This window comes from Mytilus galloprovincialis, chromosome 11 (genome assembly GCF_965363235.1).
Source record: "Mytilus galloprovincialis chromosome 11, xbMytGall1.hap1.1, whole genome shotgun sequence".
NCBI classification, from domain to species: Eukaryota; Metazoa; Mollusca; class Bivalvia; order Mytilida; family Mytilidae; genus Mytilus; species Mytilus galloprovincialis.
The window spans coordinates 77109928-77116191 of record NC_134848.1 but is presented as its reverse complement, the minus strand read 5'-3'; positions in this window follow the sequence as shown (position 1 = coordinate 77116191).

The following is a 6264-nucleotide window of genomic DNA, read 5'->3' as shown; positions in this document are numbered from 1 at the left end:
GTTTTGTATTTGACACTTACGAGCTGAAAAAAATCAAACAAACAATTATAAAATAAAGCATACAATTCAGCAATAAATTAAAACCACGTCAATGGAATAAGTTGAATAAGTAGTAATGTGAGAGAAGACTAAAGGTATGGGAGGTAGGAATCACACATGCCTCTTTTTATTATTTTCCTCATAATCTTTCCAAAGAGCCATTTAAAAAAAACCACAGATAATGATAATTAACCAATCAATGTTTAAACAATTTTAGAATATTTCTCCCTTAAATAGCATGTTTATCGTTAATCTTTACTACTCTATTAACACCATTTCATAAACATCGTTATATCATAAATTGCATATATAAGTGAACTATGCTATATTTATTTGTTTGTAACTTAACATTTACCGGCCAAAAAGGGAAATAATTAATCATAGAATACAACATACTATTTAGCAATCAAGTATAATGTAGTATAAAAATAACAGTACAATTAATTGAATAAGTAGTAAGGCGATTGTGAAGCATGTTAAGATGTCAGCTTGTTATTTCAGACTAGTGAGTATTATAGTCCTTTATCAATTATTGAAATGTGATAAGGTATAATTTCAAAGTGTCGATTTATAAATTCAAAAACTATAAAGAAATTTAGGTTTCAACACCCTTTAGGAATTTCAGCTTCTCCCATGCAGTGAAATCTAGGAAATAGTGCACGAAATCGTCCCGTTGGTTTTTCGTTATTTTGTTGTTGTGTATATTGTTGTTTGTCTCATTATACTTTTGCCATGTCGTTGCCAGTTTGAATTTGACTGATGAGTTTAAATCTCTCTTTGGCATCTTTAGCCTCTTTTGTAGACGGAACACGCGTCTGAGATAATCTCTCTTTGGCATCTTTAGCCTCTTTTGTAGACGGAACACGCGTCTGAGATAATCTCTCTTTGGCATCCTTAGCCTCTTTTGTAGACGGAACACGCGTCTGAGATAATCTCTCTTTGGCATCCTTAGCCTCTTTTGTAGACGGAACACGCGTCTGAGATAATCTCTCTTTGGCATCTTTAGCCTCTTTTGTAGACGGAACACGCGTCTGAGATAATCTCTCTTTGGCATCCTTAGCCTCTTTTGTAGACAGAACACGCGTCTGAGATAATCATTTAAAAGGTATATTTATTGATTTACTTAAGTATTCTACTACCACCATTATATACAATGAATTGCATATGCATTTGAACGCTATACTTATCTGTTTTGTATTTGACACTTACAAGCTGAAAAAAATCAAAAAAATAATTATAAAATAAAGCATACAATTCAGCAATAAATTAAAACCACGTCAATGGAATAAGTTGAATAAGTAGTAATGTGAGAGAAGATGAAAGTTTGTTATGTCAGATTATTAAAAAGTATTTATGTCAGTAATGATGCATAATATTGATATGGGAAATTTTTATGATTTTGCGCCTTATGATAAAGAATTTGTAAATCAAATTTGGTTCATCATTCTCAAGAAAGTTGACGTAAAGACGATAAATTCATATTTTTGTATTTGCTCTATGGACATTTATTTCAACAGTTTTTGTTATTATACGTCATAGGTTTTATACATTTGTGCTATGGGTATTTCCTATGAAGGTTAATCTAGAAAACAGCAAATTTCGCCGTGACGTACATTTTTACATATGACTAATTAGTTTGAACGTCTATTTGGTAGCTTCTACATCTTTTGTAAAGGAATGGACGTCTGATATTCATCATTGTAATGTTATGTGTATTGTTTTACTTTACTACACTAACCACACCTTATTTTGTAGTAAATTAATGTAGAAAATCAAGACATGCAAAGTTGGTTCTTTTTAAGACATAACGCGCGTCTAGCATACTTCATATGCATGGTATACTAATGTTCATACTTTACACCTTTGTTTTAGTATCTTCATATAATGAACTTCATATATATATATATGTGTGTATATTCAGAAATTAATCATACCAGCACCAAAGGAATTTACTGAATGAATAGTGAAGGTCAATGTGCAGTAACTTGGCTAAGTACAGCGACATCTTTGACTCGTTGTAATTTAACTGAATATCGAACAAATGCATTTATCTTTTCTCATTTTTGAAATAATACTGATGAAATTAATTCAAAATAGGTAAAAATGTATTAGAAATCACATAGACGAAAAACGTTCCTAATTTTGTTTTTAAATTTTCAAATCTCTAATGTCTATTCCATATTTTTTTTTTTAAAAAGCTATTTGTTGTTGGTACAATAATTTCTGTTTAAATGATTAACAATAATCAAGGGGCCACCGACTTCGTTTGTACGGTTTATATCAAAGTATTGTTCTAGGTTATTACTCAATGTCAAAAAAGAGTAACATCATCACGTTAGAGGCCAAAACATGTCGATTGTCTAGGTTTTTTTTTTAATGTGGAAATGACATTTCCTTATGTGGAAAAATAGCGGATTGAACCTGGTTTTATAGCTAGCAAAACCTCTCACTTGCATGCCCGGAACATTTGGAATTACAACTTACAACTTGTTGTGTCCAATTATTTAATAGTATACACTACAAACAAAACAAACAGTCTGAAATGGCCTAGATCTGTACTCGACTGTACTGCTTTTTACACGACCAGTCTTAATTGGTCTTAATTTTAATCGACATTACTCGACGCCAGTCTGTACTATACTCGAATATTCATTTAAAATATCACACCCGATCAGAGAGTCAATAATTAGGAATAACATACATTCCAAATTGTAACATCCTGTTTAACTTTTGACTCCACTGGATAAGTAAAACACAAGTTTATAAAAAGGGATTCCTTTTTACCTGTAGAGTACACATATACTGAGGTAATTACACTTTATTTAAGTGCTTCTTGTATGTGATGTCCTTAATTTTAACAACAAAATATTTAAATTCAATTGAAATAAATGTGTACTGCAAAATTAGAACGCATGTCCTTATCTAAAAGGTAATAAATGATTACTATAGTGATGTATGTAGAATCTTAAGAAAGATGTCATTTTCTAAATTGATGAAGTTGCTTAATATACTATCTATAATACTAAAATAACGAGGTCCAATTTGAAAGCCGTCATCGGGTTAAAACGACAAATAAAAGAATTCAACTTTATATATAGTTAATATAGGACAATGGTGTTGATTAAAAATTACACCACTCCAGACCCTTTTGTTTTCCACATAATTAATATTGCAAATAATTAACAAGTTCCGGGTCGAATCCGATACCGATACGAATAATATATTTACCTGTTACCTATTACCTTATCTGTACGTTCCGCAACTGGCAGGCGCACCACTAAACGGTGTATTTATGATGCTATAAACACGGGTCATAATCACAGGGTTGACACTACTAAATTCAATCATTGTAAAGTTGTTCCCTATTGTACTATTTTAATCAGTAAGACTTTCTAAGATAACCATGCGAATACTTAAAATCTGCACTCACAAATAAGGCGTATAGGTACAGTTTTCAATTTGTTAGTGGGCATGACGTAAAACAGCGAATCAAAGAGTTCAACTTTATTTATAACTTATATAGGACAATGCTGTTGATTAAAAAATACTCCATTCAAGGAACTTTTGATTTCCAAATAATTATTATGACCAATAATTGATAAGTTCCAGGTTGAAGGATTCAAGCAGAAAGATTTTGAAAGCAGAGAAAACTGTGCATCTTATAATCGGCATGACTATCAGATGACAATACCAATACTAAAATAAGGCTTACGCATAGTTATATACTTTAAATCATTCACGGCCCGCGATATCACGGGTGTGTTCTAGTATATATTTAAGAATAAAAGATTTTCACTGTATTATTAACTTAAATCAACCGACACCATAAGTATATACTAGGCTTAAATTAATAGTGAAAACTGTAACCATAAAATATATCTGAAACATTCATAAAATTTTGAATAAAATAATAAAATATAAGTCACAATTCAGTTTTGAGATGTTTAAATCAGCTTATTTTATTTTTTATTTTAAATGTGATTTATATATATGTAAATGTTGATAATGAGATGTTTAAGTTATATTATGTTTATCGTGAAATGTTCGGTTCAATACTATATTTAATATACATTTGTTCTTTCAAATTGTTATGAAACTTACTCGTCAGGGGAAATAACTGTTGTTAAAACAGTTCCTTAATTGATAAAATACGATAGATAGATACAAAAAATAGGTCTATGTTGGTTAAGATTAGGTCGAGTATTGTTCAGACTAGGTGGAGAATTGATCAGACTAGGTCAAATATGGTTCAGACTAGGTCGACCATGGTTCAGACTAGGTCAAGCAAAATTTAGGCGCGTATAAAATGGTGAAGTTCTTGCCTAGTAAAGGTCGAGTATAAGTTTAGACAGTAAAGATCAGACTACAGTCGAGTATTAAAAAATCCATGTTAGCCTCATTTAGACTGGTCGACTAAAAACCAGTACAGTCGAGAACAGATATAGTCAATTTCAGACTTTTACTGGTATGTCGTGATAGCTCACAATTTGTTATAATCTACATGGTCATATGTTTTGTTTTATAATACGCCTTCAGCTTTAACCGTTTCTGCTTTGAGCGTTTCCCATTAAAGTATACCTACAGAACAGCACATGGAATAATCGTGGGTTGTTTGATTTTGGTATACTGTTATGTGTGTACATAGGTTCATACCATGGCATTGCGAGTTTAGATACGACTTATATGTTTAAGTGTGTTTGGTATCTTTTACCTCTTCTGAAGACGGGACAACTGTTTGCAATCATCATTTCGTTCATATCTTTTTACAATATACTTATTTGGTACACAACACTTACGTGTAACTGAAACAATAAAAATAAAAATGCAATCTTAAATAAGTATAAAGAACCATCACTTTGTAAATATGGCTAACTATTGTTTTGAAGTTTTAATGATTTTTAGATGAAACATTTTAAGATGTGCTTATATCGAGTTACATGTATTTTATTTGTATCAATACAGTCCCAATAAAGGATAGTGTGTGCAAAGCAATACTATAAGGTTTGTACGAGTTTCAGTATTAACAGTTGTTAGAGAAAATTAAATTATTGATGCAAACATCAAATTGTATTTGATATGCTTCTTGTATCTAGATATACAAATACAGGTACACAAAGACCGTCTGGGGTGTCTTTACAATGGCAAAAAATGTTACAGAGTTGAGTTTATTCTATAATTAAATAAGTCCATGCGTTTAATAGTTATTTGATATTTGTTGAATATTTTGATAGAAAAGAGTAGACCATGTAGACTTCTCTTGATTAATTTTCTTTATCAACTATGCTAACTATATCTTGATGGAAACAAGTTTGACTGGTGTATAGCCAGTCAAGGTCGTTAAAAACTTCCATTTGTTGTTGACTGGTGATCAAATCTCATCAGTCCGATAAGGAGAGGCAAATCAACAACAAAATTGAAGAATTACATGGTCTCTTATGGGAGCCCAATCGATGTACGTCAATGGAGTAAATTATTTCTAATGTACATGTTTCACTTGCAATGCAAATCATAATTTTGTCAAAATGACGTCATCTGGAATACGATACGAAGTGTAAATTTGAGAATCAGACAACTGTTATTATAATTAAAGATCCAGGAAAACCTTGACATGTCGTAAGTGAGATAAGACCCATCAGCCGTAATTGTGACTGTAAAGTTATATGATGTCAAATCAGTATGTAAGTGCTGAAAAATGGGAAAATGATAAATGGATAGTTAAAATTGTGTGTCACAGTTACTAGATGGAAGATGTCAATTCTTAAAAAAAAAATAAGAAGCAGAACTTGTTCTTTCGGTTATATCCTTAATTGTAAGTTCACTGTGATATATGAGAGGTTAGCACACATTGACATGTGGTTTATTGATTTACAAGACATCATCGATATACTCAATTGTTATGTAAAAGAACATTGCATTTTTTTATCAATGCCTTTGAGATAATTTTGAAATCAAAGTTATGATTATTTTTTTCCAGTTAGATCAGACATATATAGCAGAAGGTATAGATCCTACACTGTTCAACTGTTTTATACTTAGAAATGTGACATGAACAGCTAAATGACACTTCTATAATCTGTTGCAGTTTGATATTGTATCACCTTTGTTACATAACTATGGCAATGCAATACATTTGCTAATAATATATCTCTGTACGGGCTTTATAAACCAGGTTTTATCACCCAATTTAATTTTAATAAATGCATTTTAGGATTGCTTCATTGAATT